The sequence below is a fragment of the Zootoca vivipara genome, chromosome 6, assembly GCF_965207765.1.
Source record: "Zootoca vivipara chromosome 6, rZooViv2.hap1.1, whole genome shotgun sequence".
Classification (NCBI taxonomy): Eukaryota; Metazoa; Chordata; class Lepidosauria; order Squamata; family Lacertidae; genus Zootoca; species Zootoca vivipara.
In genome coordinates, this window is record NC_142589.1 from 33,766,005 (window position 1) to 33,781,952 (window position 15,948).

Below are 15,948 nucleotides of genomic sequence, written 5' to 3' on the forward strand. Positions count from 1 at the left end.
GTACATACAGTAGATACATCACACTTTACTAGGGAGGGGATCATTTATGTGTTTTACAGTGCAATCCAATCTGTGTCTACTGAGAAGTAAATATAGGCTTTAGGGATGGATGAATCTGTCAATCTTAGCTTCTCCGTGTTTCTCCTTTTTTTTCCCAGTCACAGATGCAGTTCTCCACATTCCTGCAGCATTTAAGTGCAAATTTCTCCCATCATGCAGTTTCATATGTAGTTTTGATTAATATACACATTTTTGCATATGATTTGGGGCTCAGTGCTCCCTTAAGTTTCATAGGTAAACTTGCTCCCAGGTAAACACTTAGGAGGGAACATCTGCTCCCATCCATGACCTTGGCCGGGAAAAGAAGAAAATTCTTTATTCTCAATTACTTGATCATTCCTGAGAACTGCTAATTAACAAGCAAATGTAAATAGTGATAAATTATGCTCAATTTTGATGTTTTCCATTTAGCAGAGTATTAAGTTGCAAGTGATATAGTGCACACTTTAAGATCTCGTTAATTTTGATGCCATAATGGATGAGAATTCCTAGAGGAGTTTTTTAAGGCCAGAAATATGAATGGTATTAGCTCAACAGTTATATGATTAAGCAGTAAGACCTGCTGAGGCAGGCAGTACTTGGGCATGATTGACGACTGTAATTGATTGACGTGCAGAGGTAAAGCCAAGGGCACCGATTTACTGACTGGGTCAATCATCCCATGGCTGTGGCCAGTTAGGGAAGGCTTATTACTCTACTGATATAGTGAGTGTTATTAGAAGCTTTTAATGTGTTTTTCATGTTAAAGTGGTAAATTTTAACTAGGGTGAACCTTAAATAGGTCAATGTGAGATTGTCGGGATTGGAAAATATTCTGATATTTTGGTAGTAAAAGATCTGATTGTTTTTTGTTGGGCCTCTTCTGTGGTGGCACCCCAATTCTGGAACACCCTCCCTAAGGCAGTTTGACTGGCACCAACATTACTATTTTTCAGCACAAGCTCAAAACATATCTCTCTGTCCAGGAATCTATAATAGACTTTACTGTCTCTGTCTGCTTTATAATTTTGTAGCTATGTTGCTTCTCAGTTAATCTTACTATGAAGAATGTGTGGTGTTGATGTGATGTTTTATTACATTGTGTGTGTGTGTGTGTGTGTGTGTTTTGTTGCAAACTTCCCTGGAATCTGTGAGGATGAACTTGAGATTGTCCTGAATCTTACTTAAGAATGATATCCTCTTTATTCAAATAAGCAACTACTAACCATAATGGGAAAGGAGTACGACAAGGTTGTATATTGTCTCCCTGCTTATTTAACTTATATGCAGAATTCATCATGTGAAAGGCTGGACTGGATGAATCCCAAACTGGAATTAAGATTGCTGGGAGAAATATCAACGACCTCAGATATGCTGATGACACAACCTTGATGGCAGAAAGTGAGGAGGAATTAAATAACCTTTTAATGAGGGTGAAAGAGGAGAGAGCAAAATATGGTCTGAAGTTCAACATCAAAAAAACCAAGATCATGACCACTGGTCGCGTCACCTCCTGGCAAATAGAAGGGGAAGAAATGGAGGCAGTGAGAGATTTTACTTTCTTGGGTTCCATGATCACTGCAGATGGTGACAGCAGTCACAAAATTACAAGACGCCTGCTTCTTGGGAGAAAAGCAATGACAAACCTAGACAGCATCTTGAAAAGCAGAGACAACACCTTGCCAACAAAGGTCCGTATAGTTAAAGCTATGGTTTCCCCAGTAGTGATGTATGGAAGGGAGAGCTGGACCATAAAGAAGGCTGATCGCCGAAGAATTGATGCTTTTGAATTATGGTGCTGGAGGAGACTCTTGAGAGTCTCATGGGCTGCAAGAAGATCAAACCTATCCATTCTGAAGGAAATCAGCCCTGAGTGCTCCCTGGAAGGACAGATCGTGAAGCTGAGGCTCCAATACTTTGGCCACCTCATGAGAAGAGAAGACTCCTTGGAAAAGACCCTGATGCTGGAAAAGATTGAGGGCACAAGGAGAAGGGGACAACAGAGGACAAGATGGTTGGACAGTGTTCTTGAAGCTACCAACATGAGTTTGACCAAACTGCGGGAGGCAGTGGAAGACAGGAGTGCCTGGCGTGCTCTGGTCCATGGGGTCACGAAGAGTCAGACACGACTAAACGACTAAACAACAACAACAACCATGATGGCTGTATATACTGCCTCCAGTGTCTGAGAGTATTTGCCTTTGAATACCATTTCCTGAGGATCGTAAGTAGAAATATTGCTGTTGCACTAATGTCCTTTTTTGTGGGCATCTGTTTGGCCACCATGCATACTGGAAACTGGATTAGATGGGTCATTGGTCTAATTTAGCAATGGATAGAAAAATGAAAGGAGCATGTGGGAAAGTGGCTAAAAGTGCAAATAACATACAAAATGTATGAAATATAAGGAAAACTGCTTGCAAAAATACGTTTAGAGGTGTACATTAAAATAAATGTGCATGAAATTGTTGCTAGATTCTTGTGAGTGTACCGTTCCTTTTTTAAAAAAAATATGCAAATTTGTGCAGAATTATGCTGGCTGAACTCAAGACTGGAAAAACTGAGAAGCAGAGAGAAACTGAAATTTGCAATTTCACCCCTCCCTGATCGTTCTTATGCCAGCTTCCTTTTCAAGCTGTCCCCCTTCCTCATTCACAGTACAGGAAGAAGAAAGATCTATATTTTAATTATACAGCTCCAAGGGAGGACACACTTAAAGGAGGTCAAGGTCGAGAGGCTTGTTGGCATCAGAAGCCTAACGCCCTGCTACTGAAGCATCGCTTCACACTCTCCCACTGATGTATCTTATTGCAGCTCCCTGCCCTCCTCATTGTGCAAGATAACAAGGAAACTAAGAGGAGGAAGAGACAATAATAGTATGAAATATTGATGGACTCTTACATGAAACAGTCCATAGATCCAGCCGAGGCTCTTGTTCTTCCTGAATTGAAATCCACCAAACAGACCTCATTCCAAGGTAAAAATAATCATTTTTTAAAAAAAAAATCTACAGGGGCAGGTGTTTGTTGCATATCTTCCCCACACTTTCTTTTCTTTAACAAAGTTCTGATCATCAGCATATAAAAACCTATATTAATGTTAGAAGTTGTGTGATGTATCTTAAAAGAGGAAGGACAAGGAGTTGTAGCCAAGTCTGCTTGGAGTAAAACCATTGAAATAAAGAGATACCAGTTAGTTCATATCCATAAATTTCAATGGGTCTACTCAGAGTAGAAACCCCACTGGATATAGCCGAATGTGCCCTAAAACCTCATTTATCAAAGTCGTGAGGGGAAAACCAAAAAGTAAGGGTTCCATCACATATTTTAGTGAGGGTGAAGAACCAACATCAAAATGAGAGCCAGTATATATAGTGGTTAGAATTGTGGACTAGAACTTGTGAGACCAGGGTTCAAATCCCCTTGGACCAGACACTTCCTCACAGTCTAACCTACCTCACACGGTTGTTGTGAGGACAAAAATGAGGGGGAGACGTATTTATGCCACCTAGAGCTCCTTGGAGGAAAGATTTGATAGTAATGTGATAGATGAATAAATGCATCCATTAAGAAAAGTCCTAGAAGACCTGCTCCCTGCCTTGGAGGCCTTTTTCCACCTTCCCTGGAGGACAGAGCCCTGATTGACTCCAACTACCCAAAGCTGAGGCTGGTGAAGAAGCCAGAGACCATCCTGGCTGTCTTTTAGCGCAAACCCAGATCATTGAGCCTGAGCTTCCACAGCTGCCAACCACCATGAGCCACCATTGGCAGGATTGGCTGCAACAGTAGCAGATAGGCTCTATGCTTATGATAATGTTTATTCTCTTGTTGATTATGCTGTTATAAAAGTGCACTTTATATTTGACTTCCTTTAGTCATGTTTGCTGCATTAAATGTGCATTCTGTAGTTGACCTCCTTCGTAATGTTCTGTTTTGAGATCTTGAAGGTAATGTTTTTATTTTATGTTAATTATTTTGCTTTGAATATACACTTTATAGTTGACTTTCTTCATTCTTTCTTCTTCTTCATTCTTCGTTGTTTCATTTGATCTCTTAATATGTTGTAAACTGATTTGAGGTTTTTTTTTCCTTTAAAACATAAAGTGGTATAGAAATGAAATGAATAATAATAATTGTTCTACCCACTTTTGATATTGCTTCTTTCTCTGCCTTCCACTGGCATGTGGCCCCTGGAAGGCTGCCTATGAAGAAATGTGGCCCTTTGTCTGAAACAGACACTCCACCCATTGTGTAGACCAGTGCTGTCCAAACTTTTTTCAAAGAGGGCCAGATTTGATGAAGTGAAGGGCTGTGAGGGCCAACCAAAGGCCTGACCAAAGTTGTTAACCTTTTTTTAGGATTGAATTTGTTGAGCTTTTTTTAGGATTGAAGTTATTAAGGTTTTGTTTTTTTAAAAGGATTTTACCCCAGGAAATGAACTGCTGGATTAAACCGACCGGCAGGCCAGATTAGCCCCCAAAATGGACTTTGGACATGCCTGGTGTAGACAATACTGAACAGATAGGCCAATGGTCTGACTAAGTAGAAGACGATTTTCCATGCTCCTGTGTCTGAATAACACAATGTTCTTCTGCAGGAAATGTGTTGAAGGGGATGGGAGTGTTTAAGGGAAACTGTTGAACCTATGACAAAGGCAAATGGGAAAAATATATAAAATCTGTCTTCTCATTCATTCTCTTCTCTTCCCCCACCCCCCGCCCCACCACCTTCTTCTTCTTTTGAATTGGATTGAAACTGCTATCATGAAGAACATGTCTGATTGGATTGAGATGTCCCCATCACGGGAAGCAGGCAAGGCCTGATGCCCCAATAACAGAAGCTGCACAAGCAATTTAACATGTGGCTTCAATCCAATTCCCTGAGCGATTTCCCCCTCTTTGTGTGTGACAACAAGACAAAGTGTTGCATGTGTAGAATCGCAGGAGGGAATAAGGAGACGCACCGGTCTGAGCAGCTGGAACAACTCGCCTGTAGCTTAGTAGCAGCTCATTGGGCTTGGAGTCTGCAGAACCAAATCTAATCCCACCATTTCCCCTCCCATTTAAGAATTCTGTATTTATTGCTTGGTGTTTCCGTTTGGCTAGAGAGGGGTGTTAAATGGCGTTCTGCCAAGTTTTCAGAACATGGAGAGTATTAAAGGGAATCTGTGTTATCCTTAAGCAATGGGAAGGGCCATAGCTCAGCGGCAGCACACCAGCTTTGCATTCTGAAGGGTCCAGGTTCAATCCCCAGCATCTCTAGGTAGGGCTTGGAATGCCCCCTGTCCGAAACCCTGGGGTGCCACTGCCAGTCAGTGTAGACTGCTAATGACGTCAGATGTGGGCAGGTTAAAAGATGACTGTGCAAAAAAGGGACTTCTTGAAGCGCCAACAGCTGGTAGCATTTTAAAGCACAGTGCAGAGCTCCCTGTGAGGGGAGCCCTGTTTTGAAGTCCCAGCAATCAACTGTTTGCAGGGGCTTCAAAATGTCTCATTGGCTGAGGTTATTGTGCCCCACAGATTTACCCACAGGGGGGTAAGGGAGATAAGGATCTGACCCAATGGCCAGAATCAGTACCCCCATTCATGTTGTAGTCAATCCTGACCTAGGTGAATATAGAAACATAGAAAGGTGTTTTACATTGAATGAGACCATTGGTCCATCTAGCTCAGGGTTCTCTACATTTTGGCTGGGGCGGAAGTGATTTGTAGTCCAACATCTAGAGGGCACCAAAATGGCTACCCTGACGTCACCAGAGAGCAAATCTGTTGCATAACGTTCTGTAATGGTGTGCCAGAGACGATAAAGAAGAGGAGCAGAATGATAGAATGATGCATCCATCCATGGGACTTTGGAGGGGAGTGCAAAAGACTTGGAACTTGGGTTCTGGTTGACCCATCCCCTTCCAAAGCCAAGAAGGAATGAATGCAAGTAGGACCAAGGCCACATCTACACCATACAATTGAAGCACATGGCTTCCCCCAAATAATTCTGGGAACTTTGGTTTAATAAGGGTGCTGGCAACTGTAGCTCAGTGTGGATTGAACTACAGTTCATGGGATATTTGAGGAGAAGACATATTTTAATGTGTAGATGTGACCCAAGTCTCCTTACAAATCAAGACCAGGAAGCAAGTCTGTTATGGAAGCTTTTGCAGAGGCCAAAGTGTATCATCTTACTGTACCTGTTGTAACCTACTGGGGAAAAGACAGAGGGTATATTGAGTTGTCTCCCTTCCTTCCTTTGGCCAGAGTTTTTCCTACAGCTCATTCCATTTGTTGGTCAGTTGCTTTGGAGGAGAAGGCCAACGATGGCTATTAGTCATGGATCAGAGGTGGTATACCACCGAACGTCAGATGCTGGAGGCACAAAGCAGAAGCTCCTGCATTTGCAGGAGGGTGGCATGCTGTGGCTATAAGGTCCTGCTTGCAGGCTTGGCTACTGTGAGAACAGGATGCTGGACTAGATGGGTCTTTGAGCTGATCCAGCAGGGCTCTTGTGTTCTTATGTTCATATTCATATTATGCTTAGGGCTTTTAATAATCTGATTGCCTATTGTAGAAAACAGAATAGATCCCAGGACATGGTTTGAAAGCACATGAGGCCACTACCTTCCTAGTGCCCATCAAGTCTGGGTCTGATCAGTGCCAGGGTGGGTACATCTCTAGGAACCACTTGTATGCAGTCTTGGGTTTTGTGATGGAAGAAAGATAGAATACAAATACAAGAAAAGAACCAAGCAAGCACATTAGCTAGGCCTTTTATCTGATCCGGCAGGGTTCTTACAGTACATGAGCTGAATCTGCTGCCTTTTAGTTCAAAATTCAAGAGGTGCTGCAGGTGCAAGTCTTGACATGTGCCGAAAGCAAGTGTGTGGAAGGCCGGAGGAAGCTTTTCCATCGGTGCATTCAAAAGCCCTGAGAAACACCTGTAGCCTCTTTCCATCCTTATCCGCTGCTCAGCTAGCTGAGCTGAAGAAACTCTCTGATCATCTATTAATCTCTTTTGTTGCTCAGAAGGCACCGCAAAGGCTTCAGCCGTGGAAGCTGTCTAATGATTCTCTTAAGATCAAAAGGCAGGTGTCATAAAGGTTATTAATATTTTCCAAGTAAAATAGTGTTTGCTTTTTAAAGCCCCTGCCAAAGCTCTCCTGAAATGTGTTTGCCATTAAAAGGGGGGGGGAGAGTACTGGATGCCTTCAGCCAATATCTAGGTAGACAATTTCCAGACCAATTTGTGATGCATGATTAACAGATCAGAGAGGGATTTTTTTTTCTTCAGAAAAAAAGAGTGTTATCTGTGAAATGTTCCAGAGTGCCTACTTCACCACTTGAGCATCCCTGTTTATAATAGGCAACAAATGTTGCATTTATACAACAGCCTTATGGAGCAAAAGGTCGCCACGTTCAAGTGCAAAACTATCTGAAAATGGCTCTGGTTGCTTGACAAAAAATGTGCTTTTCTCCCCTAATTAAACTGTTTGGCTTCCTATTGCAGATCCCAAAACAAATGAAAGAAATGCCCTGAACATGAAACAATAGTTTTCAACTGCTTCACTCTGGAGGAACCCTTTATGCATTGCTTTGTTGTCTGCAAAACTGCTGTCAAATGTGCATTGCCCTGTGTGTTGCATAATCTAGATCAGGGCTACAGAAGCTGTAGCTTCCCAATCTTGTTGAACTCCAGCTTCCATCAGCCTCAGCCAGAATGGCCAGCTAAAATGATGGAAGTTGTAGTCCAACAAAGCCTCCAAGGTTACAAGTTACCCATCCCAACTCTAGGTGGTGACCAAATAGCTATAATAGACTTGGCTAAATACCCCATACAAATTAAGTGTGTGCTCCAGAATAATCTAACAGGGGTAGCCATAATGGTGCCCTCCATATATTAGAATTCACCTTCCATCAGGCTGCATGGACAGTATCTGGAGAGTGCAATTATGAGTTATCTCTACAATGTGCAGCAGTAGTTTCTGGGACATGTTCTAAAGGAACATTTTTTCCAGTCCATATGGAGTGCCTGGTCCAAGTCATCACTCTGTGCAATTAAACTATGCCCTTAAAATGTACTTTGGAAGATAAGTGCAGCCCTCTTTCCAAGGAAACTCTGTTGAGCAGGTTGGAAACCACTCTGCTGTAAAGTATTGAGAATGTATTGTTTATTGACCAAGAAGATTTATGGGGAGGCTGGACTGATTAACTCACACAGGAGAAAGAACATTTGTGAAACTTTGTTTGACATTTATCTCAGCAGCTGGGAAACAATCGGTTGAAAAAGGAAAACATCTATGTGACTGTAAGGGAAAGATCTGGATTATTATGAACTTGGAGAGACGATTTGAACTTTAGAAAAAAGACGGCAGTGGACGGTTGCGAGGAATCCCCAATTTCTTGAAGCATGGGAACCCCAAAAAAATTTTTTTAGATGATTTGGCATAATATTCGGTTTGATTGATATATATGTGTATAATTTGAAATAATGAATGTGATATAATTGGTTTTAATTGGAAAATTAATAAAAATATATTTTTTTTAAAAAAGAGAGAATGTATTGTTTATTAAATGGGTTCATCGGGATGTCCTTTCATATTGTTGTTGTTGTTGTTTAGTCGTTTAGTCGTGTCCGACTCTTCGTGACCCCATGGACCATAGCACGCCAGGCACTCCTGTCTTCCACTGCCTCCCGCACTGCCTTCCACTGCCTCCCGCAGTTTGGTCAAACTCATGTTCGTAGCTTCGAGAACACTGTCCAACCATCTTGTCCTCTGTCGTCCCCTTCTCCTAGTGCCCTCAATCTTTCCCAACATCAGGGTCTTTTCCAAAGATTCTTCTCTTCTCATGAGGTGGCCAAAGTATTGGAGCCTCAGCTTCACGATCTGTCCTTCCAGGGAGCACTTTCATATAAGCAAACATATTAAATGGGTTCATCGGGATGTCCTTTCATATAAGCAAACATTGTCCCTTGAAAGCTAGAAGCATCATCTTTTTAAAAATGAAACCTGGGGTTCCCTGGACAAACTTTCATTAGAATCATGTATGCCTTTGTGGATCACCATAGAGAGCTTCTAAGAGTCCAGTGGTCATACCAGGATCCAGAAGAATACAGAAAGGCATCAGAGCCCAAAAGATCATTGTTGCATGAGCCAAGTCCCAGTCTAAACATGAGGTCTTTTGATAGTGTTTCCTGTCTAGGAGGACCCATTGTATAGGGTAAGTGTACAGGGCCAGTAAGGATGTGAGGACAATTTACCCTGCAGGAAGACATTCCAAATGGAAGTTTGGGTGGCTCAGTTCAGTTTGCGCGAAGCAGTAATGTACTAAGGGTCCCTTGAGCTATTACAGGTGTGGGGAGCCTTTGGCCCTCTAGGAATTGCTGGACTATAACTCCCATCATACCCAATAAGCATCCCCAGGGATGATAGGAGCTGTAGTTCAGCAACATCTGGAGGTCCAAAGGTTCCCCACACCTGCTCTATCCCCAGTAGCTCTTAACATCTGGTCACAATAGCGTCGTGATGTGTCCTGCTCATGGGCTTCCAAGAGGCATCTGGGAACAACATGGTGGACTAGACAGACCTACTGGTCTAATCCAGCAGGGGTTTTCTTATGCTCTTATTAACTGCATCTGTGTGACTGAACCATTACAGATCTATCACTGCAACTAGGGCTTTTCTGTCAGCCACATTTGGGAACCAGCTTAATCAGGCAGTCCTACAAGTGTTTACTCAGAAGTAAGCCCCTTTGAGTTTAATGACACTCTCAACTAAGTAGGCATTAGGATTGCAGTCTCAGTTACCAATTACTCTTCAATATTTCAGGCACTGTAGAAGAGGAAGGTGGGAAAGATCATTTTCAAATACCATGGAAGACCTTTTAAAATATTTTTAAAATGTAGATCAGATTTATTTATGTTCCAACACAAGTATTTCTGACATAAACGGCAGCTTCTGAATGCAGTAGAGTAATGAAGTTTCTTGCAAAGCATAACACGGAACCAGGCTTATTTCCTGCAAATTATAGATTAGGACCTTCCCCGGCCTTTGTAGAAGTCACCATTCCATTTTGGACAGGTTAAGTATAGAGTTAACAAGCTTTTATTTCAGGAACATGAAAGAAGTTTTGCATGGAGTTTTCCCAAAAGGAAAGTAAATAACACCTAAGAATATAGCATGTAATTTCAACGTCAGTGCTGATGACTATGTATACAGGTTTTTAAACCACCTTTCTTTGGATCTTATTCTGTTCTCAAAACAGTAGTTAGAGTTCAACGATGTCCAAATATAAGCATACAGAGCTGACAAGGTACCCGACTGAGATGCAGAGAGAAAAGATGCAAGTGTTTAACTGAAGCAACTAGACGCTGCTGCAGCACCATACATATGCTCCAACTCTTAAACTGGTTTTGCATATTCTCCTGGTTAAACTGGAATTCAGGAAGAGTGGAACATAGCTCCCAATAAACCTGAGGAAGAACAGAATAATAAAATGGAGGAAATGCTCTCATCACTATTTCATAATTGAGGCTGAATGTGTAATCAGCCTGGACACTGGGCCTTGTTCACACAAATGTTGCAGTGTGATGATGACTGTGGGGGTTGCATGGTACCATCATGACTTTTAGTCATTAGTTGGCTTTCATGAAACTGTCTTCCTTAAAGTCATTTAAGCCAGGGTTGTTGGACTACAACTCCCATCACCCACATGGTAGCTGTGGCTGATAGTTCAGTTACCTCTGGAGAAGTATAGGTTCCCCAACTCTGGTCTGAACTAAAGGCTATCACATGTTGTGGAAATAAGTTCCACAAATCAGTTAAATGATGTGAGAGGAAGTGCTTGTCTGTCCTGAATCTCCTGTCAATCAGTTTCATTGCTGGAGGCAGGGAGCCCTACTAAAGTAATCACTGGTTTTATGCCAACCCAGGCACACACTACTTTTCAAACATGTATTGGAGACTTATCAAGGATCAGTTAACAAGTACAACTGGGTCACTTGATTTCACAGCCCTTGATGACTGGCACTTGAGGGGATATGAGAAGATACAAGAGTGCTCCCTATGATTTTTTGATCCATGATGAATCACCTTCAAGTTCCCCCCGCACTGCAGTCATTACTTGCATACATTCTAAAACTGGTCCTGAGGTTCTCAGTCATGAAGGCTGCATTCCTATACACCAGGCATCCCCAAACTGCAGCCCTCCAGATGTTTTGGCCTAAAACTCCCATGATCCCTAGCTAACAGAACCAATGGTCGGGGAAGATGGGAATTGTAGTCCAAAACATCTGGAGGGCCAAAGTTTGGGGGTGCCTGCTATACACCAAGGAATTCTGGGAGCTGTAGTTGCTGAAGATTGTTAGGAGACCCCATATTTCCCTTCTAGAGCTACGGTTCTGAGTAGTAGTTTAACATTCAATCCCACTTCCCAGGGAACTATAGCTCTGGGAAGGAAATAGGGGTCCCCTAACAGCTGTCAACACCCTTAACAAACTACAGCTCCCAGAATTCTTTGGGGAGAGCCATGATTGTTCGAAGTGCTTTACTTATATGGTGAGAATTTAGCTATTGAGCTGAGCTTTTAGTTTAATGGAAATAGAACAAAGCAGCATTTGAATGTTAATATATTTATTGATATATTTTTTTACCAGTTGCATTGCTTTTAGAAGCATTCCTTCAGATTACAGATCCAGCCCCAGAGTTTGTGTATAGAGCTCTTGCCTTCAAAGCACTATCAGACCAGTACCCAATAAATCTTCAAAGCACTCTCAAGAGGCAAGAAAGTTGTTATCAGGACAACTGTGATAAAGAAGGATTAAGGAGATGTCTCAAAGCCAAACAGGAAGCTAGTGTCAGAGATTGGAAAGTTATTAGCTGTCACGATGACGTTGCAACTGCCATTCATGCTACAGTGGTGCTGTACAAAAAAAAAATCGTCCTGCATTTTATTTTATTTTTTAACCATTCTCCATCAGTTAATGAGAAAAGAAACTGATTTAAACATTGGGAAATAAAAGAGAAAATGTTGGTGAAGATTCACTTGGGTGGAGTGCTGCGTTTCTGTTGAGCTTACCTTAGTTTTGCAGTGGCCAAGGGACACGTAGCACTAATTTGTGCTTCCTCTGCCTCATGCTGACTTGTTGCAATGTGTGCTACAAACCGTCACCTTTCAAGACCATTTGGAATCTTCTAAGGATGCAATTCTTCTCCTTACAGGTGTGAATCTCCAGGAGCACATTGCACCAATGTATCTGAGTCTGTGCTGATTCCCTGTTGTCTTTTCAGCCCAATTCATTGCATATATTTTTTTTCATTGCATCAGTGGGGATGGCTACATAATCATGCATGTAACTGCAGACCCTCCAAGGGTCCCTATTTTCCAAGGACATTCCCAATTTAGAGAAGCCGTCCCAGTTTCTGATTTGATCCCGGAATGTCCCAGTTTTCCTTAGGATGTCCCCATTTTCACTGGAGAAATGTTGGAGGGTATGGTATTTGGTACTAATATAAAATAGCTTATGCAGCTGAGGCCCAGGTTACATATATACCCAGTAGACCATTGTGGTCTGTGGAAGCACTTCTCCATTGTTCCAAATACATCAGAAACATGCTCCAGAGGAACTGAGAACAGGGCCTTTTGTGTGCCTGCCCCTGTTCTGTGGAATTGCATTTCTCTTGAGATATAACAGTTGTCTACTATCTTTACCTTCCGGAAACAACTGAAAGCATTTTTTTCTGTTTTGCAAAGTTTTCCAAGCTGGATGGGTAGATCTCTAACATGTGTGCCTCTTTTGTATATTTTTCAATTTTATCTGATGGTGTGGGTGAGTGGGTGGGTTGTTTTTAACCAGCAAAGGGGGGGGGGGGTTAGCCGCTTTTATTGGATTTTGTACATCACCTTGACACATGTCTGTAGAAAGTGGTAGACAGAGAAAACTGTTCCATGACTTCTTGTCACTGGGGACTTTTATCATGAGAACTGTGGGTTTTTCTGTGGACTGGCCCAACGTTGCTTAGTGAGCATCATGGCTGAGGAGGAATTTGAGCCTGGATCACTCTAAGTCTATGTCCAACACAGTAGTCACTATTGGCTCTTTTGAATGTGCGGAGATGCCCTGGGCATTCTTCCGGAGTGGATCTTGTAGGTTTCCAAACACAGCTTTGCCAAAAGACCTGAGTCTTAAGTAGAATGACATTGGACAGAAGTTTCATTTTTCAGTGATCATGGATTTTAGGGCTGAGCTTTAGGAGCACAGATTTCTTTGTTTGAAATTCGGGGGGGGGGGTGCTTTGGCACTCAGTCCTGAAAGCTCTTCCTCCTAATCCTAGCTTTGTGGTGGCTGGCAGCAGCGGAGGAAGCCACTCAGGCACCTGCGGTAGCGTACCCAGGGGCGGGGTGCACTGCGGGGTCTCCAGAGTCTACCTGCCTCCTCCCACTCAGCCGCCCTACCGCCAGGGGAAGGCATCAGGCAGACCATTTGGGCAGAGCAGAGCCTGTGTGTGCCCAGGAGAGACGCGTGGCTCGGGCGCACTGCAGGCCCCGCAGTGAGTGCCGCCCGGCATTTTGTCACCCCCCTCAGTGGTGACACCCGGGGTGACCCGCCCCCACCGCACCCCCTTCCTCCGCCACTGGTGGCTAGTATCAGTTATTCAATATATCCCCCCAAAAATTGGGGGATATACGAAATATCCAAGAAAAGAGAAAAATTAAGTGAAATTATCATGTGTGGGATGTGGGAGTTTTCTTCCACTTGTCTTACCTTTGAGCTAGCTGAGGGGTGTTTGTGAGTGTCCTTCCCTTCCTTTCATTCCACACATCATTATCTGGTGGATCAGCAATATGCAGCTTTTCCAGGTGTCCTAGCTTCCTAAAAAAAAAACCATGACATCCTTGGCTGGGTGTTCCTGTAAGCACAGAAAGGCATGGAGGCTGCCCACCACAATGTTGATAGCTGTTTGTTGACTTCTGCATGGGTTTGTGCATGCATGTGAACTCCTTTTTCTTTTCCAGAAGCAAGAGTGGAAAGATTTTGTTTTTAAGGTAAAAGGGAGGACTTTCCTTAAAAACAAAATAAGTGGGCATGCCGGTCTCAGGCATTGGGTAGATAACTTTCCAGTATTCTGAACTTTGATTAAATCGCAGGGGAGGTGGCGTCTCTGAAGGGGCTTCTTCTGATCAGGAAGAACGGACAGATGGGGAGAGGGCCTAGTGCTGGAGAAATGTTTAATGGAAAGAGAAACACAGGCACCAACCTTGACCACCTTGCAAGGAGAAGGGATGATCAACCTCATTCTGAATAAATTTTCAATGCCCTGCAAATGAGGCAAATTATATAAAGCTCTTTTGTGGGGAAAGGAAACTGCTGAGAAAGAGGAGGACAGGTTTTGGTGCGGCATTATTTTACACACTCTCAGAAGCAATCCCTTCTGTAGCATTCACTCCTGGGCTAATCGACCACTTTGGCAATAGCGAAACTCTTGCATCCAATAATAACTTTTGATGCAGTAAAAAAAATGGCATAGCCTATCCCCTGATTAAAAGATAAATCAAAATTTGTTAAGAGAGCGGAAGAGTTGGAGGGCTGATTGCTAACACCAGTGGGGAGGGGAAGGGGAGAGAGAAAGATGAAAGGGAAGCCTAATCGGAGACTTTCTTTAAGCTCTGTTGATTACTGAGAAGCTTTTGACATGGCTCTGTTGCAGGCAAACAGGAGTGGCGACCCTCTCTGATATTCTCCAGCTCACCCGGACGACTCCACTGACACAAACAGCTCAGCCCTGCAGAAATAGTGGTGAGTTAGTGCATGTTCCAAGAGAGATAATGGCAAAGTTATTTTGCCTTTGGGCTCAAAGTCTGTATGTGGGGAGTGAACAGGGGGAGAAAGAGAGTGGGGGAATCCCTTGCAAAATATTATAGAAGGGTTTTCTTTTAAGTCCCTCTTAGCCCTCAGGAGCAGGCAATGTTCAGCCAGGTCTTGTTTCACCAACATAATATCTCTTTATGAATAGCTGGAGGGTTGCTAGCAAGTGTACTCATTTAGCTGTTGGAAGGGATTTTTAATAGCCATCAAAACGGCAAACAACTTGACAACTGTTTGATCAACTGAGATGTCACCCGCAGAGATGAAATGACATATCTTCAGGTGATACGTGTCGGTCATTATTGAGTTGACTGTTAGCAGGAGAAGCAAGGGTTTTTTTATAATAAAAAAAAAAGCAGTTGCGTCAGACCAGAGCTTGACATTATGGAGGTCTCATGGCTACTGCTGGAAGCAGCAGACCCACATCTGCTATCAGTACCCCAGAGTCATGATGTTGTCACTTCCCAAGCTTCCCTGCCCTCAGTCAACTTCATTGGCTGCCCTTTGCATGGGCAAAGAATGTTGCCAAGCGGTGATGTCACTTCATGGATAGCACACATTGCAGGGAACAGAAGAGGAGAAGAAGACAGCTTCGGGCTGCCATTTTGGGTGGCAGCTGTGTATCCTTCACAGCATCAAGTGTTGCTGCAGCAGCAAGAGCGGCAACAACAAACACAAAATAGGCGTGTGTGAAAACCCAACAGATTTACCGGTATTGTGGCAAGACTTGTTATAGACATGAGTCTCCTTCAGATGTGTGAGCAGTGATCACCCCCACATACATATATGCCTCATCTGCACTACACATTTAAAGGAGAATCATACTACTTTAAGCACTTGTGGCTTCCCCCAAAGAATCCCGAGAGCTGTAGTTTGCTCAGAGTGCTAAGAGTTGTTAGGAGACTTCCATTCCCCTTTCAGAGCTACAATTCTCAGAATGGTTTAGCAATCACTTCTCATGGAACTCTGAGAATTGTAGCTCTATGAATGGGAATGCGGGTCTCCAAACAACTCTCGCCTCTTTCAACCCACTTCATTTCTCTGGAATCTTTGGGGA